At 41.8% G+C, this 25,997-nt stretch overlaps 1 protein-coding gene across 6 annotated transcripts in view; it reads left to right on the forward strand.

The window, feature by feature from the left end:
• Positions 1-9,725: 9,725 nt before the first annotated feature.
• The window catches only part of LOC121277335 (Krueppel-like factor 3), an 87,210-nt gene continuing 70,938 nt past the window's right edge, over positions 9,726-25,997 (forward strand). For 3 of the 6 annotated variants that reach the window (XM_041186691.1, XM_041186715.1, XM_041186732.1), the window contains exons 1-2: positions 9,726-9,839; positions 19,417-19,468. The gene's annotated coding sequence lies outside the window, so the exon portion shown is untranslated. Of the gene's footprint in view, positions 9,840-17,997; positions 18,017-19,125; positions 19,285-19,416; positions 19,469-25,997 lie in introns of those variants that run through there. The other 3 variants (XM_041186706.1, XM_041186725.1, XM_041186700.1) reach the window with 3 other exon arrangements.

Genomic DNA, 25,997 nt, shown 5'->3' on the forward strand with positions numbered 1-25,997 from the left:
AGTGGAAGTAGCTACCCATTTCTGGACATGTGCATGTTAATGAGGCAGTAACGACATGGCGTCATCATACATCCAGATGCATCATTCACACCTCATTTCTGCTCATTAATCGCACCAGTAAAACTTGAGACCAAGGTTGCTCGGCACTTCCCTGAAGATAGAAGCAAGTTTTAAAAAGACAAATATGTTAATTTCTGGGGAAGTAAAAATTTTAATAATATATAATTTTATTGCATCTTTGCTGTAGCCACGGACTTTACAATTTGCATTATACTATTGATTAAGGGATTGCCATTCTCTCTTTTGCCCATTTCAGACAGAGTACAATGACTGATAAGTGGGAAGTTAATCTGCCAGACAGGTTGTAGAGTGGCGGGGGTGTTGGCGTTCACCAGGTCTTCATGCTTCCACTCTTACCTATTTTATCATAGGCCTGAATTTTACCTTTGGTGGGTACGTGTGATCGGCGAACCCAGGAATGGTCGGGAAATGGACTGCCGACCACGATTGGCCCCCACAGGGATTGCACACTGGCTGGCCAATTAACTGCCAGCCAGTGTGAAATGCACAGCTGGGATGGCGGCGAGAAGAGGGCGCGTAATGATGTTTCCGTGGGTGTGGGTGAGCGCTGCGAGAAAGCTCCCTGAAGGCAGACAGTTTCCTCAGGGAGCTGCAGACCAGCAAATGCTCAAATAAAGGTTTTAAAAGCCGCAAAAAAATGTCCATGCATCACAATCAATCACCTGAAAATATGGCTGATAAAAATGATGTTCACAGATATTTATTTTTATCTCATAAAGGAAGCTTCATCCTGCTTTTGGGTGAGATTTGATGAAAAATGCAAAAGCCGCCTGGCCGATTCACTCGTCCACCAACCATAAGGTTGGATGGGCCATGAAAAATCGGAGACAACTATGCCATTAATGGATTAGTTGTCCTCTTAATTGTCGACAGGCGGGCTTCCAACTTTTGCATGTGCCTGCCAAGTGAAATATCACGCAAATGCGCAATGATGTTGGGAGGCTCGCCCAATGTCTCCTCGTGTGATTTTATGCCCGATATGGTCGGGTGCGCACCCGCCACGGGACGTAAAATTCTGCCCATAGTCAGAGCATCACCAGCAATGTTTGCTCTTCCCACTTCATTACTATCACTTGCGAGTCCCCAAAGGATTTAAAGGATCCATCTTTAGCCTCTTCCTCTCTCCTATTTATGTGCTACCTCTTGGCAGACTGGATTTTTGCCTCTCCGTCATTGCAAAAATGGTGGAAGAGGCCAAAAATCTGAAGTCCCACCCCCAAACATGGCACCTACCATTTTCACGGGGATGGTAATGGTCTTGGGTCAGGATTTGTTTACACACTTCATGGAGGCAGCTGCCCATATAAATCAGCAGCTGCCTCTACTCTTGTCTAATTTTGGTGACCCAGGTGTGTGAAACATGACGTGCATAGGTTAGACCTGGTAGGAGCAGGTCTGAACTTTGTGGAGTCCTTTGGAGAGGTGGGATTCCCTTTTGAAAAGGTAGGGCATCCCTTTGGATGTGGTCCCGGGACACCTTTGGGGGATGTCAGGTGCCCTTTGGGATTGTTAGAAGTAGGTATGAATGTGCATAAACTCATTACTGTCAAGTTCATTGGAACTGTCAAAAGTGTCAAAATGAACTGTCAAAGGCAACTGTCAGGCAACATTCCATTATCACAGCCTGCCATTTTGTGGCTTGATTGACAGCTTCAAGTGGTTATAGACTCTTTGAAGTGGGACTATGAATTCCATTCCTTGTTTTCATAAGGAATTATGCACTTGAATGAGATGTTTGTGCTTAAAGGGGATTATGTAGTTGAAGGAATGTAAATGTATTGCTGAAAAAAGACATTTTGACAAAGCTTTTCGTCTTGCCCTCATCAGGACAATCACAAGAATACCTATATCTGGAGAAGCAACAACTTTATACTGTTCGAGAAGAGAGTGCTGATTGGTTGGAAAGTGGCCATGAGGTGTTGCCATGGAGAATGCACCAGTTAGTGGTGACTGACAGTTAACCGCCAAGCATTGTTTGAAATTTAAACCAGGCAGCTTGATTCTGATTGATTAAGGCATTGCCTTAAGGAATGAACCAGCGAATGGCTATCACTTATTTTGTTTAGCTGAAAAAGGTGTACGGTCTATTCACGGAATCAAATCTAATGTTGGACACAACTACAGTATCCAACATTAGTTTTAATTCTGAGATTGGACAACACTTGGTAAATAATCCTCAATATGCTAAAGATATTGATAGCCAACTTAAGATTGTCAAAAAAAAAACAAACAAAAAAAAAAACAAAAAAACTGCGGATGCTGGAAATCCAAAACAAAAACAGAATTACCTGGAAAAACTCAGCAGGTCTGGCAGCATCGGCGGAGAAGAAAAGAGTTGACGTTTCGAGTCCTCATGACCCTTCGACAGAACTTGAGTTCGAGTCCAGGAAAGAGCTGAAATATAAGCTGGTTTAAGGTGTGTGTGTGGGGGGCGGAGAGATAGAGAGACAGAGAGGTGGAGGGGGTTGGTGTGGTTGTAGCGACAAACAAGCAGTGATAGAAGCAGATCATCAAAAGATGTCAACAACAATAGTACAATAGAACACATAGGTGTTAAAGTTAAAGTTGGTGATATTATCTAAACGAATGTGCTAATTAAGAATGGATGGTAGGGCACTCAAGGTATAGCTCTAGTGGGTTTTTTTTTATATAATGGAAATAGGTGGGAAAAGGAAAATCTTTATAATTTATTGGGAAAAAAAAAGAAGGGGGAAACAGAAAGGGGGTGGGGATGGGGGAGGGGACTCACGACCTAAAGTTGTTGAATTCAATATTCAGTCCGGAAGGCTGTAAAGTCCCTAGTCGGAAGATGAGGTGTTGTTCCTCCAGTTTGCGTTGGGCTTCACTGGAACAATGCAGCAAGCCAAGGACAGACATGTGGGCAAGAGAGCAGGGTGGAGTGTTAAAATGGCAAGCGACAGGGAGGTTTGGGTCATTCTTGCGGACAGACCGCAGGTGTTCTGCAAAGCGGTCGCCCAGTTTACGTTTGGTCTCTCCAATGTAGAGGAGACCACATTGGGAGCAACGAATGCAGTAGACTAAGTTGGGGGAAATGCAAGTGAAATGCTGCTTCACTTGAAAGGAGTGTTTGGGTCCTTGGACGGTGAGGAGAGAGGAAGTGAAGGGGCAGGTGTTGCATCTTTTGCGTGGGCAAGGGGTTGTGCCATAGGAGGGGGTTGAGGAGTAGGGGGTGATGGAGGAGTGGACCAGGGTGTCCCGGAGGGAGCGATCCCTACGGAATGCCGATAAGGGGGGTGAAGGGAAGATGTGTTTGGTAGTGGCATCATGCTGGAGTTGGCGGAAATGGCGGAGGATGATCCTTTGAATGCGGAGGCTGGTGGGGTGATAAGTGAGGACAAGGGGGACCCTATCATGTTTCTGGGAGGGAGGAGAAGGAGTGAGGGCGGATGCGCGGGAGATGGGCCGGACACGGTTGAGGGCCCTGTCAACGACCGTGGGTGGAAAACCTCGGTTAAGGAAGAAGGAGGACATGTCAGAGGAACTGTTTTTGAATGTAGCATCATCGGAACAGATGCGACGGAGGCGAAGGAACTGAGAGAATGGGATGGAGTCCTTACAGGAAGTGGGGTGTGAGGAGCTGTAGTCGAGATAGCTGTGGGTGTCGGTGGGTTTGTAATGGATATTGGTGGACAGTCTATCACCAGAGATTGAGACAGAGAGGTCAAGGAAGGGAAGGGAAGTGTCAGAGATGGACCACGTGAAAATGATGGAGGGGTGGAGATTGGAAGCAAAATTAATAAATTTTTCCAAGTCCTGACGAGAGCATGAAGCAGCACCGAAATAATCATCGATGTACCGGAGAAAGAGTTGTGGAAGGGGGCCGGAGTAGGACTGCAACAAGGAATGTTCCACATACCCCATAAAGAGACAGGCATAGCTGGGGCCCATGCGGGTACCCATAGCCACACCTTTTATTTGGAGGAAGTGAGAGGAGTTGAAGGAGAAATTGTTCAGCGTGAGAACAAGTTCAGCCAGACGGAGGAGAGTAGTGGTGGATGGGGATTGTTCGGGCCTCTGTTCGAGGAAGAAGCTAAGGGCCCTCAGACCATCCTGGTGGGGGATGGAGGTGTAGAGGGATTGGACGTCCATGGTGAAGAGGAAGCGGTAGGGGCCAGGGAACTGGAAATTGTTGATGTGACGTAAGGTGTCAGAGGAATCACGGATGTAGGTGGGAAGGGACTGGACAAGGGGAGAGAGAAGGGAGTCAAGATAACGAGAAATGAGTTCTGTGGGGCAGGAGCAGGCTGAGACGATCGGTCTACCGGGGCAGTTCTGTTTGTGGATTTTGGGTAGGAGATAGAAGCGGGCCGTCCGAGGTTGGGCAACTATCAGGTTGGAAGCTGTGGGAGGGAGATCCCCAGAGGAGATGAGGTCAGTGACAGTCCTGGAAACAATGGCTTGATGTTCAGTGGTGGGGTCATGGTCCAGGGAGAGGTAGGAGGAAGTGTCTGCGAGTTGACGCTCAGCCTCCGCGTGGTAGAGGTCAGTGCGCCAGACAACAACAGCACCACCCTTGTCAGCGGGTTTGATGACAATGTCAGGGTTGGACCTGAGAGAATGGAGTGCAGTAAGTTCAGAGAGAGACAGGTTAGAATGGGTGAGAGGAGCAGAGAAATTGAGACGACTAATGTCGCGCCGACAGTTCTCAATGAAAAGATCGAGAGAAGGTAAGAATCCAGAGGGAGGGGTCCAGGTGGAGGGAGAATATTGAAGATGGGTAAAAGGATCCGTTGAACTGGGAGAGGACTCCTGCCCAAAGAAGTGAGCCCGGAGACGAAGACGGCGGAAGAAGAGTTCAGTATCATGCCGAGCCCGAAATTCATTGAGGTGAGGGCGTAAGGGTATGAAACTAAGTCCTTTGCTGAGCACTGAACGTTCAGCATCGGAGAGGGGAAGGTCAGGGGGTATAGTGAATACACGGCTGGGGTTGGGATTGGAAGATGGGGTGGGGACGGAGGGACAGGCAGGGGTGGAGGGTCCTAGATGGGTGTTGGTGTCGATGAGTTGTTGGAGCTTGCGTTCCTTAGCACTTGAGAGAAAGAGAAAAAGTTTCTTGTTGAGGCGTCGGATGAGCCGAAGGATAAAATGAAACTGGGGGCACGCGCAGCTTTGAAAAAGGGTACGGCGGTGCTGCTGGAGGGAGAGGTCGAGTGTGTTCATATGGCGGCGCATGGCACTGAGAGTGGATTTCAGAATGTGACGGGAACAGCAGTCCGAGAAACGTTTTATGTCCCGGAGATACCTGTAATCCTGGGTGGGTTCGAAACATGAGGGGTGGAATTTCAGTTGAAATCCATGTGGGGTAAGTCGGAGACGGAGACAGTCACTGAGAAAGGAGATATGGCTGTGAAAGCGGGTTTTAGTAAACACCTTGTCAAACACTAGGAGAGAAATGGAAAGCAATGAAGGTGAACAAGGCAACAGAGAAATCCGGAAATCTTGTCGCAGAGAGGAACAGAACTTCTTCAAGGAGGTAGGCATTTCTTGAAGAGCAGTGGCAGTCAATTAAACACAGAGAAAAAAACAAAAAAACTGCGGATGCTGGAAATCCAAAACAAAAACAGAATTACCTGGAAAAACTCAGCAGGTCTGGCAGCATCGGCGGAGAAGAAAAGAGTTGACGTTTCGAGTCCTCATGACCCTTCGACAGAACTTGAGTTCGAGTCCAGGAAAGAGCTGAAATATAAGCTGGTTTAAGGTGTGTGTGTGGGGGGCGGAGAGATAGAGAGACAGAGAGGTGGAGGGGGTTGGTGTGGTTGTAGCGACAAACAAGCAGTGATAGAAGCAGATCATCAAAAGATGTCAACAACAATAGTACAATAGAACACATAGGTGTTAAAGTTAAAGTTGGTGATATTATCTAAACGAATGTGCTAATTAAGAATGGATGGTAGGATTATTGTCAGTTGGGCTCACAGTGTGGCACATTTGTGTGTACTGGAAGCTACATATATTAATACACAGGGCCCTGTTCTTTACAGCTTTCCATTTCACTGCCTCGTTGCTGTCAGCCTGTTTCTCCAATATATAATCTTAGATGAACTGCAATTTCCTGCAGGTAAACATTGGCAAGCCTGCATGAAGACTTTGATTTTGGTCCAGGCACAAACTACATACAGTTGATCATGACTTCATACTCCCCCCTCCTGCCCATGACCTCTATATCAAGCTCAAATTAGACTGCTCACAACTTTGGCATGCAGCTCGGTCCTGAGCTAAGGTTTTGTAGGAGGGGAGGAAGCTGGAGCTCAGGCAGGGAAAGCCAAAACTTTCCTTTTTGGGATTGGAATAGCAGCACTCTGCTCCTCCTGGTCCCACAAAGCAAAGGAAAGAGTTTACCTTGGAAAGGCTTCCTCTTTGTGATCCTCTCTAACTAGAGTTCACCTGATGGGAAAGAGCTGCAGCAGCTTCCAATCAGGTTAGAATTAAAATAGCAGACGGCACTAGATAAAAACAAAAAAACTGCGGATGCTGGAAATCCAAAACAAAAACAGAATTACCTGGATAAACTCAGCAGGTCTGGCAGCATCGGCGGAGAAGAGTTGATGTTTCGAGTCCTCATGACCCTTCGACAGAACTTGAGTGAAATCTTGTCGCAGAGACGAACAGAACTTCTTCAAGGAGGTAGGCATTTCTTGAAGAGCAGTGGCAGACGGCACTAGATCTCAGTCTGCACATTTAATAAGGACCCCAGTGGCCTCACACTTTTGTCACCTATACTCAGCAGGGCTGGTCAAGATCAAAGATAGAGGGAGCCAGGAAGGACATGGTTGATCTAAACTGCTGAGCTGTCTGGTGTCTACCAAGTGGATAGTTTTAAAATCAGCCCTTGGGTTTCTTTGTTACAACCACTGAGTTGCAAGTTTAGATAATTATAAATAGAAAAGCTTCCAGCCCATCAATAACCTTTCAGAAATCACCTGGCAGAGGGGAAGGATGGGCTTGGGTGTGTTAGAAATGCACACCAAACGTTAAAAGAGTCAAAAAGATCAGAATCCTTTATATTCTCTCAAGAAGCTAATGAATTTGGTTCATATTCTTTCTGCAGTTTAATCCTAGCATCACACTCTCCTATTACTAAGTTTGGGTGTTGAAGTGCATGAGGTCACCTTTCACATTCTCTCCATCTTTTACACTATCTCTGGGCAGCTTGCACCTTGCTCATCTTTGCCTTGCTTGCTTTTTTCTAGCTCCATTTTGCACCTTCTCAGCTTGTTACCCATATATTCCACTGTAGCCTTTACCCTTCATTGAGTTGCATTGCCCGGTTTCAGCCTGGCACTTGTCGACACTGCTGTCTCAGTGCTTTCTCCTAACTGGGCTGTGACCGTTGCTGATCACTCTGCCTCTAGAATCGCCAAAAGTCTTCTGATTGATCACAATGAGTAAGCAAAGGGTCAAAGCAGTTTCAAATTTGGCCTGAATGCCTCACCCAGCACCTATCTACAGGAGCTGTGTCAAGATCTATGGGGTTGGAATCACTATAATTCAAGTTGGGCCCCCCCTCTTTCAACCAAAATCCCAGCCAGGATTGGCAGGGGACATACTTTCAGAATTGGAGTCAGGAATTAACCAACATTGGCCATTGTAATACTGGTGGGTATTTTCAGCAGTAACAGACTGCAGCTCTAACCTGACTCTGTGACACTGTTTTCAATGAGAACAAACCCCTTTCAGACTCCACTCTGTGACATTGCTACTGCGACCGTTTCTCAAACAAATCCTGAGACATCATTGTAAAACATGGAGGCAGGAAAAGCGAACCCCTCCTGTATGCAGAACATCTTGTTCCCATAGCTTGCTTCACTGGAAGGAACTTTTTTTTTGAAAAATATACTTTATTCATAAAATATCTGGAAGAACATTCCAAACCATTTCAAAATCACCATCACAAAAGTATAATCAGGTTCAACTTTTACACATGTATCACAAGGTGCATCAATACAATCAATGAATATTACAATCATTTCAATATGGTCAATGGAGACAGTCAGACAATGGTATTGGAGTTATCAACATACATCATGTTGCACTCTGAGGTGCTTCAATACAATTATAATACAATTAGTATTCAATGTAGACATTCATTTTGAGCTGTATAGCCCGAGGGACTCTCAACAGTTCCCAGCCCCTCAGTGCACTGTGGCAAAGCTTCACTGGAAGGGACAACTTTATCAACTCTTTACACTCTGTTATGCTGGTGGTGGGAGCCTGTGAGTACTCTGCAGGGAGTCCTGCCTTCCATTACTTTACATTGACGTGAGTAGTTTGTGTAAACATTACATGAAATCCTATACTTCATCCTTTAGTGCAGAATAAATGTTGCATTAATGTAGTTTTGCCACTAGTCTCTCTTATCCTCTTCCCTTTCTCTCTTCACAGCCCTGTTGGTTGCAGATGCAATTCCACCAATGCACTTTCTGCCAGTGGGAGAAATTGTAAAGTTCAGTTATCAGCGCAATCAAGATGTAAAGTCAGGACAATGCCACAATCTCACACCTGACAAGAGACTATTCACTCAGTTTGATGTAAGATTTTGGATTTAATATATATTTTTAAAAGTTGAACAAGTGGAAGAAAACCGCCACATCAGAGAGAATCAATACATCTAGTTAACAGAACTGATCTTCAAACGGGATTTATTTGCTTATTCACATTGATTAATGTACCACATGATGTGCAACAAGCACAAAATGGGAAATTGTCTCATATTTGCTCTTTGTGTATGCATCCAAACATATATCCATACTCATGAACATATAAGCTGGTTCCTGAATTTATGGTTTAATGGTTCAAGTACACTGATTTAAGGAATGTTTTGTTGCCTCACTGTAATCATGGAATTATACAATGCAAAAGGATTTCATTTGGCCTACCTTGCCTTGAAAGATCTATCCAGTTTGTTCCATTCACCCGCCCTTTCCCCATAGCCTTGCATATTTTTTTCAGCCTTCGTGTATTTATCCAATTCTCTTTTAAAAATTAATATTGAATCTGCTTCCACCATCATTTCAGTTGTACATTCCAGATTATGACAGTCTTACAGTGTAAAAACAATTTCTTGTTTGCAACAGATTCTACTTTCTGGACTGACCCAATATTCAGTCCTCAGTGTTAATTCTTTTCCGTTTGCTTTGTTGGCAATCTTCTAGTTAGGCTTTGCACAAAAATCTTGGCAGATCTCCATCAACAGTTCCAGTCTTTTTACACAACATTTCAGCAAAACCTCAATAGCCTCTCACTGAACCTGCTGGCTTAATGCTTCTTTGCATTTTCTGGCTCAAACAGGATTTATAAGCACAAAAGAAGGACTACTGACCACTTTCATAGTTTTCCCCTTCCTTCAGACTCATTTTTATGCAAACAATCTCTACTTCCACAGATACATTTAAGATATTCTTTACAGCAGATCCAGAGCTTTCTCATTTTATTCTCAGTAAATTGGCACTATGAGACAAAGTTCATTTGTCAAGTTCTTTTTATGAATTATAAATAGTTGCATGATGAGTATAAAAGTAATAGGAGATTCTGAGCAATGTTAGGAGTATAGTCCAGAGCTTTTTTAACTCCACCCTTCCCCCTTTGGGCCCGCCCTAAATTTGGGTGGTCATGTGATTGCAGAGGGTATTGGCAGTGTTCAGGGCAGTAGGATTCACATTACATTCTCAAAGGCAGAGAGAAAGCAGTGTGTTTGAATTGAAATCAAGGATTACAGTGGGGAATTTACTAAGCTACAAGTAAGTTTTACTTTTGAATTATACTGTTAATGTGTTCAGTTACAAATTTATATGTGATTGTGTGTAGTTTGCTTAAAATGTTTAAATGAACTGCACAAGCTGCAGTTCAGTTGCTGGTGGAAGTGAATGGAGGGCCAGTCTTAAACATTTTGTAGAAGATATTCCTTATTCCTACTCAGTTGTAACAATGTTTTCTCCATATTTCTGTCTCTGACTCTTTTTGTCTGTCTTTCACAATCAGCTCTCACATGTTCATCTATTCACCTGCATATCCATTTAATTTTATCAGATGCCCTAAATTTTTATCTGTATATTGTGAGGCTGCTGTTGCATAATGTATGAAGCTATAGCCTGTTTACTCATCTGTTGCTGCCTGGTATCTAAGTCATTACTTTTCTTCAGTAATAGCCCTGTGACCATATCCAGGAGAAAGAAGCCAATTTTGACAGATTACCTGAACAGGCCAAAGGAAAAACAATCTAATTTTAACTTTTGTGCCAAAAAGAAACACACAAGACAAAGATTTAGTTCAGCTGCTTTAATAATGTACACAACGTTTATTGCTGTAAACAACTATTTTGATCTGTGATATTATAAATGAGTGCCATCCAGGAAGAATAGCAAAGTTAAAATATATAAAGTTGCAGTTTTTGTCTGATCACTTGCCCCAAAGAGGAATATTATCGTCCCTAGATCATTTGGACATGTTTAGCCAAAAACAAGATTTTTGTGGTTTGGGTAATAAAAGTGAGCAGGGTAAGGAACAACAATGTGCAATGCGCTGGCGTGTGAAAAGGTACCTAGAGATCTCTTCATCTGTGTAGTCATTGTGAAAAAGTGCCTTGACCTGTACTCAATCAACGAGCTTCAGGGACCACATAAAAAAGATGCACCACTGATTACTAATGTCAAAACTCTGCGGCAGGTCTAAAAGTAATAATGAAATGGTCACAGCCTTTTCTCAGTGCATAGGTTCCTGATATTTTTTTTTGCTGTTCTGATTATGACATGCTCAAAGGTGAAAATATTTCAGCTTTGATCTATTCTGATCTTGTAGTGGAAAGATTCCTAGTGTGTCAAGGTTCTACTTGGACAAATGATGATAATTCCATTTAACCCGAGACTCTACCCAAACTCAGATGAAAGAAATTCAGGGTGTTGCTGAGCCAGTTCTGAGTCTGCCCATTGCTTATTTTGTGTCTCATTTAATTCTAAAACCACATTTCCACGTTACTACACCCACCCACTGAATTCTGTGTTTTGAACACGTGTACATACATCGTTGGCAAAGTATTCTCAATACAAATAGTAAATATAATGGAATAATCGTTTTTGAAGAGGGAATCTTGCAGGGCTAGGGGGAAAAGGCGGAGAAGTGGAGCTAGGTGAGTTGCTCTTTCAGAAAGCAGGCATGGATATGACAGGCTGAATGACCTCCTTCTGTGCTATAACCATTCTATGATTCACTGATTTTTTTTTAAAGGGGCAGGAACTTCATCCAAATGTTTGATAACACTTTTGCCTGGGGATTAATGTCTTTAAAAACAAAGAGAATTTGGCAAACAGTTTATGAAGAGTTGTACCTTTAATGCAGATTTTTTGAATACTCTTAAGAAGTTGAATTGCCATTTTAATTTTCATTGGCTAAAAGAGGACTATTTCTTGAAGTTATTTAATCTAGTTTTGTGCATGGTTATTGTTCACTGATGATCCTGCTTCCAAAGTTTGTGGTCATTGCTTTGGAGATTTAAAATGCATGGATTTGATTGTAGTAAAAGAGCTGAAATAAATGGTTTATCTTAGAACATGTCATTGTCTAAATCTGAGGTTTTAAACTGCTACAATGAAAGGGCTTCTCCACTGGCTCGATGTGTAAATGCATCGCATGATGTGATATTGTTCTGTAAAGATCACAGTTGGGTGATAGAGGTAATACCTGGCTGACTTCAGCCAATAGAATAGTCGGGATACATCTACTGGCCTAGAGAGGAAACAAGAGTCAGCCTGAACACCCCTGCTTTAAGGCGTCTGGCTATTGAATAAGGACAGCATTGGGCTTCCCTGTGATGTTATCTGTGGCTGGATAGGCTTGAGAGTGAGCTTTTACTCTCAGTGGCTAGCCTTCTGTCATGGGATTATAGGCACACCAGAAGGCCATTCAGCTCTTCGAGCTTCTTCTACCATGCAGTGAGATCCTGGCTGATGTGCATCTTAACTTTATCCGCCTGCCTTAGCTTCACATTCCGTTACACTTTGCCATCCATCTGTTAAGGTTGTATCTCAAGGGTGCAACCTCATTATTAAACTGCCAGTACTCTGTATGCTAGAGGCCAGAACAATATCCAATGTCTTGGAGGTAGGGAACCAATTGTGGAGGCTGGAGCAGAGGGTGGCAGCAGCTACTGTGAAGCCTAGTGGAAGCGCATTTGCTCCACCTGGCACCATAAAAAATCATTTCTCATCTGCTTTTTTGGGATCTCTGCTTCTTTGTGTATGTACAGTGTCCAGTTTGCCCTTGAAATTACATCAAATACATATACAACACAGGATCCCAATTTGCATTCAGTTCTGACGCTCCTACCTGATTTAGACAGGTACCTAGGCTACCGCATAGAAGGCCCAGGATATGATAGTGTAGCAGGAATAGGTAATAAATTCACAACAGCGATTTTAACTCCACGAAGGCCTGCTTCTGGCAGGTGGGCCAAGCTGAAATCAGTCCTTATTGCCTCAAGCTCTCACAGTAAGAATAGTCTGTTGGACAATTTACAAGAAGAATACTGGTGCCTGTAGAATTGAATCCCAGAAAAATTCAGTGCGGTTAGCAGAGTGGAGAAAAGGGAAGGGAATTCTATGAAGAATCAAGTGTAATTCAATTACAAATCAACTTCTTTTGAGGTGCACTAAAAAAGATTAACATATTCCATCAAGGTAAATAATAATGGTGAATTAAAAATATATTTCTTTATTGTTGGTCTTGTATAGGTGAGTTCAGTTTAGGGTTAGTTTATACAACCTGATGAAATGGTTAATGGGTGTGATTAATAGTGAAGTTAAGGCAAAGCATGGCATTGTTACATTGAACAAAGCTTTAAACCTGTTACAAAAGGAGAAAATACACAATGCTAAAAAGATTGAAATTTAGAATAAGCAGTTATAGAAAAGTCAAGGATCCCGACATGCTTTATTTATTTAGTTCAATTAAGTAAGATTAAATAATTGATCAATCTGCTCTTCCTCCAATTGCCCTGTTCATTCCATTTTCTACTCCTACCTTCTAGTTTAGTTCTGTGCATCCAAAGTAGGTGCAGGCCTGTAGAAATCATCAATGTAATGGTTGTGAGTTTGAGTTTACAGGACTGGGTCCCCAGCAGGACTCATTTCCTTCACTCCCACTTAGATCAGCAACATTTATAGAGTAGGACCAGGTGCTGATGATCATGTTGGAGAGTACTCCTTGATCTTTCAGCAGCATTGTGAAACTGCTGAAAATGTAAAGGCCGGTTAATAGCTCTAGCAAATTATACCTTAATAGCTCGATCCATGAGGTGCGTTCTGGAAGTTGAAGTCCTAGGATTAATTTTTGGAATCTATCGTGCATCACTCCCATTAATGGGCTCTTTCTGCCTGGGTGAAGTTGTAGGAAAGAGCATCATAATCTCACTCATATCTGTGACATTTACATATAATGGGTGATTCTGTTGTGCCCAGTGTCTTGGTGTAATATTGTGTTTGAAGAGCCTATAGCTTTTCACTGGTATGAACAGGCATGGCTTGCCTTTCCAAAAGAATCTCATTAATAATATTGAGCAGCCACTAATAAAGAAAACTCATTGACTGTGTGACTGTTTTTATTTAAGTTTATGTAGTAGTTTTTAAAAATTTGGGTATAGCTTATAGTTTCTGTATTTTTCTTTGTAACTCCTAAACCGTAATATAATGAAACAAAAACAGAAAATGCTGGAAAAACTCAGCAGGTCTTGCAGCATCTGTGGAGAGAGAATCAGAGTGGTATGATCTTAGCTCATACCATCTGATGATTAATAGTCTTTAGAACAATAAAAAGAAGAAAATAGTCTCAAGGGACTTGACCGATCAATTATCAGAAACATGTGTGCAAAACAGACATACAACATACAAATAAAAAGAAGCCCCAGTTGGCACTCAGTTTTAATGGCAGCACCATTGACTGCCTTCAGCTGTTGAGGTCCTAAGCTCCTTTTCCCACCTTAGAGTCCTCATCCTCTCTACCTATATAGAAATGCAAGGTGTTGCACTGTGGACCCCAGTAAGTTCATTGTGTTAATTTTCTAAACCTCTTGAAAACTTTGTACCATTAATATCTCTATAACAATATGCAAACCAGTTCTAGTGCCCATTAGTTTAGTCGGAATCATGGCCAGGATTTTCCATGCGTCGGGCAGGCTCGGCAGGAGCGGGCGGGTGTGGTCGTGGAGCCAGCCGCCACCCGCGATTGGCTCCGCACTGTGTGGATCGCGAGTGGTTGAGTGCTACCTGTGCGGGTGGGAGGAGGAGGGAGAGCCGGGTCCACGTGCATGCACGTAAAAGAGCGTTTCAATCTCCCTGAGGCACGGAGCCTATATTTAAAAAATAAATAAATGCAATAAAAATTTACTGAAACATGTCCCCTCATGTGATTGCGTCACGTGAGATGGGACATGTTTTCATTTTCAATAAAAGTTTTTATTTCATTTGTAAAAGCTTTAGGAAATCTCATCCCACTGGTGGATGAGATTTCCTAAAAAACGTAAAGGCCACTTGGCCTTTTCACCTGCCCGCCAACCGTTAGGTTGGATGGGCAGCGTAAAATACCGGTTAAACACCTGGTTAATGGCCTTAACAGGCCTATCAGTTATTGGCGGGCATGCAGCTGACTCCAGTGTGTGCCTGCTGAATGAAATATCGTGTGACTTTGTGATGACGTGGGGATGCACGCCCGATGCCATTGCATGTCATTTAACGTTCCAGCATGTCAGGCGCGCGCCCGCATGCTGAATGGAAAATTCTGCCCCATATTTCTTGCTTGAACATTATGGGATTTTCAAATCATGAGGTTCCACAGATGCAAGCTGGGCTCTGCCAGCAACTCTGGGATTTATAGGCTTAATAAGAACATAACGTAAGAAAGAGGAGCATGAGCAGACCATACCATTGAGGCTGCTCCACCATTCAACATGATCATGGCTGACTTTGGATTTCAAATCCATTTTTCCACCTTTTATCTCTTGCATCCCTAAAGACCAAAAATCTGTCTAAGTGTATTAAATGATGAGCATCCACAATCCTCAGGGGTAGAGAATTCCGAAGATTTGAGTGAAGAAATTTCTCCTCATCTCGGTCCTAAATGGCCAGCCTCTTATCCTGAAACTGTGTTCCCTGTTCTAGATTCCCCAGCCAGGGGAAATGACCTGTCTTCATATTCTCATTCTTCGGTGCTTCTAAACTCCAGAGAATAGAGACCAAATTTACTCAGCCTTTCATCATAGGACAATCCTCTCATCCCAGGAGTCAATCAAGTGAACCTTAACTGCCTCCAATGCAAACATGGTGTAGTGCATTCACTCAGACAATCTGAGTGCTAGTCTGGATCTATGGATACTGATGGTAGAGGCTCCAGCATTCTATCACATGGCTAACCAGGAATCTCTTTCGCTATTACCACCTGCCATTGACATGGAAGGATTTGCAGATTGTTAATCAACCTGCTTGGCCACATTTTCCTTGGTCATCAAGTCTTGGGGTTGGACTTGAACCCAGAGCTCCTGATTCAGAGGCAGGAATGCTACCCACTGCGCCACAACACCTCCCCTTTTTGATACAGTTATATCTTTCTTTAAATATGGAGGCCTAAATTGAACACAGTATTCCATGTATGGTCCCACCAAAGCCATATACAAGACTTCTTTGTTTTTGTACTTCAGTTCCTTTGCAACAAAGGCCAACCTGCCATTTGTTTTCCTAATTTCTTGCTTACCTGCATTCCAATTTTTTTGTTCCTTGTAGGAACATAAGTCTCTATGAGCATCAACATTTACGAACTTCATGGCTTTTAAAAAATATTCTGCTTTTCTATTCTTACTTGAGAACAAGAAGGACTGGATTATTGATGAACATTGCAAAGCCTGGCGTGACACTAGTAGAAAATGCAATCAACACTTGGCCAAATGAAAGCACACCCAGTGCCTTTTCCCTGAATGACATGGTTTAAATTTTCAGCACAAGGCTTCTTCAGATATGCCTCGGTTCAATAAATTAAAATTGCAGTGGAGCAAAGTACAAAACTGGAGATTGTGTGAAAAATCGCACAGAGTGCTTTGGGGACCACAAGACCAGAGGCAGAAAAACCCAAAAGGACTTGAGCCAGAGGTTCCTCGTAACATTGCTGTGAATATGAATCACAGGCCACAGTATTTTCTCAGTTTATTACTTGGTTTTGTTTTCACAGACAACAGAGAAAATTTGGTCTTGAACTGTTGCCCTATACGTGTGTAGACAGCATGTAGATACCATTGTTGTGATGGAGCTACGAAGTGATTCCATCCTTGTTTCCAGCGTTATGTTGGTGAGGGGGTAATGGAGTGATCTGATGCAACATTTTGCTACTGCTGTATCAAAGATCATTCACTGAGTCAAATTGTTGAAATTCAATCTTTCCTGTAAGAAAATGCTCGGGATCGTATGTAGTGTGCTGATATAATCAAGGGTGGGGCGTGGGGTGGTGTGGGGGAGGGGAGGAATGGAGAGAGAAAGAGTGCAGTTTGAATGTTAGCAGCACCTTTGCTCCTTCACCTCTGAATGTGCTTGACTGCTTTTCTCTTGGTTTAGTGGTGTGCTGGAACTGCTAGTTCCTGTCCTGCAAATGTAAGAGTCCCTGGCAAGATTTTAGCTCTCTCAAAAACTATTTACTTACGGAGTTAAAATTGGATCTATAACCAGATCTTACCAGTAGTTGGCCTCAAGTGAAGCCCAGTGGACTTTGGCATTGCCAAAGGTGTAGGATAGGAGTTGTCCATTAGGAGCTGGCCTTATAATCTCACTAGTTAATGAAGTAATCTGACAAAAACAGTTTTAACATTTTCCAATAATTCTCTGCTTGGAAGGCACCAAATATTTGATATCAGTGTGTTTATGGTATTTTCAGAAGCATGTTGAGAAAATTATGTTGAGGGTTCAGTTATCACACACTAATTTCTTAAGAGAACACGTTACAGCATTAAGAGTCAGTCATGTTTATCTAATCCCATTAGCCACAGCTACTGCGTGGTCAATACGGACTCCCTTACAAGGCAGCATTGTGGCTCCCACAATAAAAACAAACCCTCCCTTCCAAACACACATGGCCACACCCAAAAAATAAAAATATCTTAAGTTACTAGTCTCAAAATTCTTAACCTGTACTCTCAGTTCTTCTACCTTACAGATAGAAAATATTTCAAATATCAATGTTTCAAAGACATCTCAACATTTGGGTCACAAAGTCCTTCTGTGTGCAAGGCAGCCCAGTGAGACTACAGAAACAAAACAGTTCCAAAACTCAATGAAAGCAATGCATTGAAATAAAATATATAAAACATTATTCATTACCTTCATAGGAAAAGCCAAATAGACCCACTGAGTTTGAGCTAAAAGTGCAGCTCCACTAGTGTAATAAACAGAGATTACTCCCATGTCACTTACTGTCAGTTTATAATCTCTGCAGGGGTCATATGTTTTGAAAGGTACTTGAGCACTCAGTTGATGGAATCATATTCAATGCAAACTGGTTCCCTCTACAGGTCAAATCAATGAAAGGTATGGAGATAACTTGCAATCTAACGATAACACAGTAATTATTTTTTGATTCAGGTCAATCCAAGTTAAAACAAATGTATCCATTTTAGGAATATTTATCATATTTTATATATAGGTTTAATTTGAGCAGATTCGTATTCAAAATGGTCTATCCTTTTTAAAGAAAGAAACACCATACAGGTTCAGTGTGTTGAACTGTGCTTTTAAGATATCATATTGTAACTTGTGCCAAATATTTTACTTACTGGTGTTAACAGCCATAAGGGCGTGACTGGGCTGACAGGCAACAAGCTGAGGGAGGAGGCTAGATGTTCATATATAGTTATATCTGGTAGGGGAACTGCCTGTATTCCCTGGCAGTCTAGGTAAGCTCTTTGTTCTTATTGGCTTGTTAATGGACAATATTAAATTCAGGTGGTCCAAATTCCTAAATTAAGCCTAAAGTCATATAAATCCTTTGAAACTGATTAGCTTGCTAGTTTGATTAGAATGGTTACTGTACCTGATGTGGATTTCCACAGTTAAACCTGCAGTAGATGAGGAAACCAATCTACAACAATACTTGTTTGTTAGTGATAATGACAAAGAACCTAATATGAGGGAGTGATATAAAGGTTCATATTACTCAGTAATGCTTGTTTAATATAACTGTCTTTGTGCTTTGGTGCTTTAAGAATTTGATTTACTTATGATCAACAGCGAAGGAGCAGTACTATAACTCTAAGAGAAACTTTTGACTTTATATATATATATATAATCCAAAGGCTTTATCTAACAATTTTGGAGAAATAAGGAGCTGAATACAGGGAATCTCATAAGCCTTGTAAAAAGTGTTAATAAACACTTGATTGTTTTCTACATCCCCAAATTCACGCCAGAGGTGCGTACTGGCACCAGAAGCGATAATGTTTTACCTTGTGAAAAAAGGGATTCATTCAGTCCCAGGAATTGTAGACAAGGTTTAACTGAACTGTGTCAAATGAAAGAGGATTTGTTTTCTTAAAAAGATCTATATTCCCATAAGGTGCCACTTGTTCATTCGTGCAAACAGTAGCAAACTCAAAAAGCAGGTTAAATCTGGATTGAACATTTAAAAGAATCGTTCTCCTAACTAAAGAACACATCGATGTCAGTCAGCATTCAAATGGCAAGCAGCCAATGATCATTTCCTGAAAACCACCTGACCCTAGCTGGCCCAGCTGCCCATGTAAATAAGGCTGTTTAGAATGTGTAAATGCCTCTCCCTGGTTTCACTCCACCTCAGCCAGCCAGAGCGGTTTCCTGCTCTTTGTTTAAGGGCTGAGGTTTGCGTCATGCATTCCAAGTGCTATTTCAATGTTCTTTCCTGTTTAGGTTGTTTTCTACCAGTGGAGTTGCAGCCCTGTCCCAGCCCTGTCCCACCCACCCCCCCCCCCAGCCCTTTCCTTCCCCCAGAGCCATTATCTATTGACATGTTCTATACTGATGTCACTTCTGCTTGGTTGTTTCCAGTCAGGAAAGATGAAGCTTCTCATGAGATAACAGTTTACAAATTGATTTAAACTAGACAATCAAGAGTCGCTGTGGAGTTATTTATTTTGTGACAGAAAAGTTAATGTACCTAGTACTTTGGGAGTTGAGACAAACGGAGAAGGTATCCAGTTGTTATAAGTTAGATTTGTGTTGTGAAGTCTTTAAGTGGCTTTCCTAACTTTATTTTAAACAAATTTTTCTACGGTATTATTATAATTGAAATTACAACATTTTCCTGATTTTCTTTTTCCAGAAAGAATCTGTTGCCTGAGAAAGGGACAACATTAATTGAGTGAGGAGACAAGGTAAGTGCTCTGAATTGATTATCTCCTCATAGGTCATGCTTCATTTTATTATGTGGGAATGATTGTGTCGCATCTATTATTACACACAAAAAAGCTACTTCTCATGAAGATCTTTTAATTTAGCTTTATCGTTGTTCACACGTTATTTTTTGTGTGTCTGTGCAAGCAGTTCTCAGTGTGCATCCTGTGTAGCTTGCATCAATCCCAGAGCGAATGCACTGGCCTTGTTTAGACAAACATATGAAAAGAAAGGGTCTTACTGGTGGCTGGTCTTAGTGAATCTGGTACATTCACTCTGGGTTTGTCAAAAGACCACGCCATGAGAGCTGGTGACACCAACAACCACTCTAAGATAGGAGCAGCTTTAGTTTATGGTAGACATGGTGCCTTGAGGAGACAAGAGATCACACACACTATATAAGGAAACTTTGATCAGTTTAAGAGGTTTAGCTCACTGAAAAGTTTAACTGATTGAATATTAATTCCATTTAATTACCATTTTGACACTTGCAAATACACAGTCTCCTTACTGCGTCAATCCAACTGTTCAGCTCCGAACAGTAATGCAAATGTAAAAACAATGAGCATGGATAGATTTCTACTCCCACCAGATGCCCTTGGATCGTATGAGAGTGCAGGACAGTGTTAATCAAAAGAGAGAACTTTGCTTAAATTTATAAAGTATAAATTTATATAGTATCAAGGATACTCAGACGACCCCTTCATTGACTTGGTGCCTTACTCCAGTTATGCTCCCTGGATTGTTAAGCTTAAGTGACTGTTATAGAGTGAGATCAGGACCTGACACTGGAATTATTCTGTCCCTGTTGCATCACTACAAAGTAGAAGTCACTTCATAACAATTCAAAAGTAGTAATATAACAGCCTCCTTAATTTATCATGGTGTCCACCTTGCCTTACTTTCTAACTGGCCAGCTGTTATGCACAGCTGTACTCAGAAAGTTGTGACACTTATGTACCTTCAGTACAACAAATAAGTGGCCCAGGTTCCAAGAGCCTAATGACCTCTTGCAGCTTTTATTTCTTAAGAATATGGTAATGACATGATCACATCACCATATGCTAGAATCAAGGATGTTTGTTATTTCCCAATCGGAAACATTAGTGCATTGGAATAAATGAGATTGCTGACACAGGACATTTACATTTCAAGGCGATAAAGAAAAAATGCTGGAAATATGGAATATAGAAAATGCTACAAGGACATTATCACTATCTGAAAATGGGAAAAGCAGGTTAACTTTTCAAGTTCAAACTCTTTCAAACTTACCATAGATCGCAGGGTAACATTCAGCCCAGCAAAAAAGATCTTTTCGGTGTCAAAAATCATATTTAGGCCTAGACTCAGTGTAAGTTGACCCCCTTTTCTGCTAAGACGTGCTTTTTTAAATTTATTCTTTCATTGGATATGGGCATCACTGGCTGGGCCAGCATTTATTGTCCATCCCTAATTGCCCTTGGTGGCGAACTGCCTTCTTGAACTGCTGCAGTCCTTGTGGTGTAGGTACACCCACAGTGCTGTTAGGGAGGGAGTTCCAGGATTTTGACCCAGTGACAGTGAAGGTAATACTACAGGTAATTAATTACCTGTAATGCTATACTTGCATTAAGAGTCAGCCTCAATTTTTCACCCCAGAAATGCATATTTGACTGATCTTATTTTGGCACTTGGGATCAAACAGACAATACGAGCCATGTTGCCATGAAGATGTGTGTGAGTTTAAGACATGTCCACACAGAGCAGACTGCAGCTGGTGAATGACAAACAGAAATGGGTTCTCTGGCAAAAAGGATGAAAAGTGGAGCTAGTTTCCAGCTAAAAACCATAACATTCAATAACTCATCAAATAACCATGCTGCAGCGAGCGAATTTGGTGTTTGTGAAAAACTGAATGTAGAAAGAAGAAATCCACCTTGAGGAAGATGCCCAAGACCAAGTGCACCATAAGAACAGGGACCAGCCACAGGTCTGATCTTGAGAAACGTGTATTGGAATGGGTTCTCAAAAGTCGTCAGGATTTTTACATCATCACCAGAAATGCAATGCTTATATATGCACTTAAGTGGGCCAAATTAAACACTAAGTACAGCAAAGATTTCAGAGCTGTAGCTAGTTGGTATAGCCACTATATGGAATGAAAATGTTTAGCAGAGGACCAAGATTGCTCAGAGACTACCAAAAGGCCCCAGTTCAAATTTACCAGTTTCTAGTAGAAAAATTCTCCGTTTCAGACAGCGCAAAAACACGGGCGCCCACAATGTCACATTGGCAACATGGATGAAGCACTCAGGAATTTCAATATACTCAACAACAAAATTGTAGAGTGGAAAGATTTAATCAGTTCTAGTGAAAACCACAAGGCAGAAGATAAGATTCACAGTGGTGCTAGCCTGCATTGCCGATGGAATTAAAGCCTATAGTAATTTTCAAATGTAAAATCATACTGAAAATCAAATTCCTTGCAGGATTTTTTTTATGCATATCCATGACAGCAGTTGAATGGAGTGAAGTTGTGGATCAGTAATGTGTAGAATAGGTATCCTGGTGGTTTGTGCAAAGAATGCAGCTTATTAGGGTGGGATATGTTCAAATCCCATTTAACCAATGAGATCAAGAAGTTCCTGTGAAGAAATTGCTGTTATACTGTGAGGGGTCTAACCATCCATAGTTCAGCTGCCTCAACAAGCCATTTAGGGATCATGTTCATGCCAAATGAATGGTTGATGGAGAAAATGATGCACACTGCCCGCTTGATGTTTTGTTTGATTCCGTCATTAAATTGTTTGATACAATTAATGGATAAATTGTCATCAGATTGTTCAAAAATGCAAAATATCAAAATCAGTGATGGAGAGAAAGATAATTTGTTGTGGAGGGATGATTCTGAAACTGAAAGCGTCACATCTGATCCAGAGTGGGATCCTCGCAATGATGCCATAGCCAAATTAAGTGACTCAGAATGAATTTGACAAACTCTTTACGTTGGATGCCGAAGACAATGCAGTTGATGGGTTTATAAAATGTTTTGATTGTGCTTAAAGGTATCCTTGTAGAATGAATCATTCAATAAAATGTGTCACATTGATTTGAATTAGTGTTTTTTTTCACATTTCAAAATAGCCACACCCACACTGGTTAACATTTTATACTCAGTGTATAAGTCGACCCCCACTTTTGGAAGGAATTTTCGAGACTTCAAAGGTCGACTTATATGCCACAATCTATGGTAGTTCTTGAGTTCTGATGAAGGGTCTCTGCCTGCCTCTGCATTACTCAGTAATTTTTCTCTTTACAGATGATGGTGAGCCTGCAGAGTATTTCCAGTATTTTCAGTTTAAGCACAACTTGCACTGTAGACAGTGTAAGCATATGCCTGTATTATCAATCTGTGCTTCTCACACCTTCAGCAATTTAATAGAAACAGGATATAGGCCTTATTTGTTCATCTATTTGTGATGTGTGCATCAGGTAACAGAGAAAATGATTTGTAACTCTTTCGAGTACAAACCCGTTTCCATCTGTTTCGGATGAAGTTACATTGTTTCATAGTTTGCCATTGTGAGATTTGAACTCTTGATCTTGGGGTTACAAACCCAGTACCATAACCACTTGGCTATTTAGGCCAAGTGAAAATGATTTGTACATCTATTTTCCTGTTATTTATTCTGATAGGAAACATCTTGAAATAGTTAATGATTGATTCGTAACAAGTTACGTGTCGGTGTTAGTTCAAAAGGTCAGTGTGGGGCTCGGTCTCATTCTTTTATCGGACGATTATGAAATATTTGAGTTCTCAAATTTCATTCAATTAGCTTAGCTTGATTGGGAACGAACTGAGTGTTCCAACAGAGGCCAGCATGCTGATTCAAAAATGATCTAATCCATCAGAATTGAATGTAGGTTGTTTTGACAAATGTATATACATAGCAAACAAGATTTATGTAAAATAGTTATTGACCAAGTATTAGTTTGTTGGTACGGCTTATGATCTACAGATGAAAATGTTAGCATCTGTAACCAGTGTAGCAATCGTGGTCAAACAGAAGCACATGTTATGCAACCTGAGTTTAAAAAGTAGAAATAATTAGCAAAGCTCTCTACTATAGTTATATTCTTGTCCCAAGCAGAAGTGTGGGTTTGAGACAGGAAACCAGACAGCAGTCTGCTCTGATAAGGGAGGGTATTGTCTGAGGGAGTTGGCTCAAGTGCACTCCCCAGAGATTTTTGGGTGGGAAGGGATGGCTGACAGGATACCACATGTAAAACTGCCGAATATTCTTCTCTACAGCTGGCTGTTTTTACTTAAATAACTAATGGGAAAAACCTGCATACACTTAGAACGTCATCTCATCTTGTATGTAGTTGTATAACTTCGTCACAACTGTAATCATTTCATTGCTTGTTTGTACTCCTTTATGATTTGCTTCAGTCATCAGCAAACAAGAAAAATATTTTCCAAAATGTATGAGCATGAGCATTGTTAGCAGGACTCAGGATGTTTTTGGGGTGTATGAAAATATCTGGAAGAATGATAAAGTTGAACAAATCTAACTCTTCCCTTGATCAGTCACAGTTGTCATTCTTAGTGAATCAAATAGCACATGTGTGCATTTCTAAGGCAACAGTACACATGGTTGACAGCTTTGTGAATTTTTTAAAAAATTGTATGTATTAAAAGGATCACTTGGCTCCTTTCTCCTCTTGTATTCCTGCCCTCCTGCTGTTCTTTTCATCACCTGTGTGCCCCTGTGAAACCTTTCTGATCAGAAGATAAGATTCAAAATGCTTGGTCAATCATAAGACCAAAAGACATAGGAGCAGAAATTAGGCCATTCGGCCCATCGAGTCTGCTCCGCCATTCAATCATGGCTGATAAGTTTCTCAACCCCATTCTCTCGCCTTCTCCCCGTAACCTTTGATCCCCTTACCAATCAAGAACCTATCTATCTCGCTCTTAAATACACTCAATGACCTGGCCTCCACAGCCTTCTGTGGCAATGAATTCCATAGATTCACCACTCTCTGGCTAAAGAAGTTTCTCCTCATCTCTGTTCTAAAAGGTCTTCCCTTTACTCTGAGGCTGTGCCCTCGGGTCCTAGTCTCTCCTACCAATGGAAACATCTTCCCCACGTCCACACTTTCAGTATTCTGTAAGTTTCAATCAGATCCCCCCTCATCCTTCTAAACTCCATTGAGTATAGACCCAGAGTCCTCAAACGTTCCTCATATGTTAAGACTTTCATTCCTGGGATCATTCTCGTGAACCTGCTCTGGACCCTCTCCAGGGCCAGCACATCCTTCCTGAGATATGGGGCCCAAAATTGCTCACAATATTCTAAATGTGGTCTGACCAGAGCCTTTTAAAGCCTCAGCAGCACATCCCTGCTTTTATATTCTAGTCCTCTCGAAATAAATGTCAACATTGCATTTGCCTTCCTAACTACCAACTCAACCTGCAAGTTAACCTTAAGAGAATTCTGGACTACGACTCCCAAGTCCCTTTGCACTCCAGATTTCTGAATTCTCTCCCCATTTAGAAAATAGTCTATGCCTCTATTCTTCCTACCAAAGTGCATGACCTCACACTTCCCCACATTGTATTCCATCTGCCACTTCTTTGCCCATTCTCCTAATCTGTCCAAATCCTTCTGCAGCCTCCCCGCCTCCTCAATACTACCTGTCCCTCCACCTATCTTTGTATCATCTGCAAACTTAGCCAGGATGCCCTCTGTTCCTTCATCTAGATCATTAATGTATAAAGTGAAAAGTTGTGGTCCCAACACTGACCCCTGCGGAACTCCACTAGTCACCGGCCGCCATCCTGAGAAGGACCCCCTTATCCCCACTCTCTGCCTCCTGCCAGACAGCCAGTCTTCTATCTAGTACCTTGCCTCTAACACCATGGGCTCTTATCTTACTGAGCAGCCTCCTGTGCGGCACCTTGTCAAAGGCCTTCTGGAAGTCCAAGTAGATAACATCCATTGGCTCTCCTTTGTCTAACCTACTCGTTACCTCCTCAAAGAATTCTAACAGATTTGTCAGGCATGACCTCCCTTTGATGAAACCATGCTGACTTTGCCCGATTTTACCATGCACTTCCAAGTATTCTGAAATCTCATTCTTAATAATGGACTCTAAAATCTTACCAACGACCGAGGTCAGGCTAATCGGCCTGTAATTTCCTGTCTTTTGCCTCACGCCCTTCTTAAACAGGGGGGTTACAATCCTGAAGTACAAGCAGCCAACCAGAGCTGCGATTTAATTCAGCTGATCTGAATCAGATCAATATTTGCTTCAGCAAATTCACATGATATGACCAAAAGTCCCACTGAACTGGACGTGGGAGGTGAGGTGCTGGAGGAGGATATTACAGTTGAGGAGAGGGATTGAAGATGCTGCACCATGATCACAGTTACTGTGGATCTAATTGGTGATTTCCAGTAGCATCGTTCTGATGCTGTGACAGAGAAGGAAATCTGATCAAGAGAATCAAACTGGGAGTTGCAG

The sequence above is a fragment of the Carcharodon carcharias genome, chromosome 1 (genome assembly GCF_017639515.1).
Source record: "Carcharodon carcharias isolate sCarCar2 chromosome 1, sCarCar2.pri, whole genome shotgun sequence".
Classification (NCBI taxonomy): Eukaryota; Metazoa; Chordata; class Chondrichthyes; order Lamniformes; family Lamnidae; genus Carcharodon; species Carcharodon carcharias.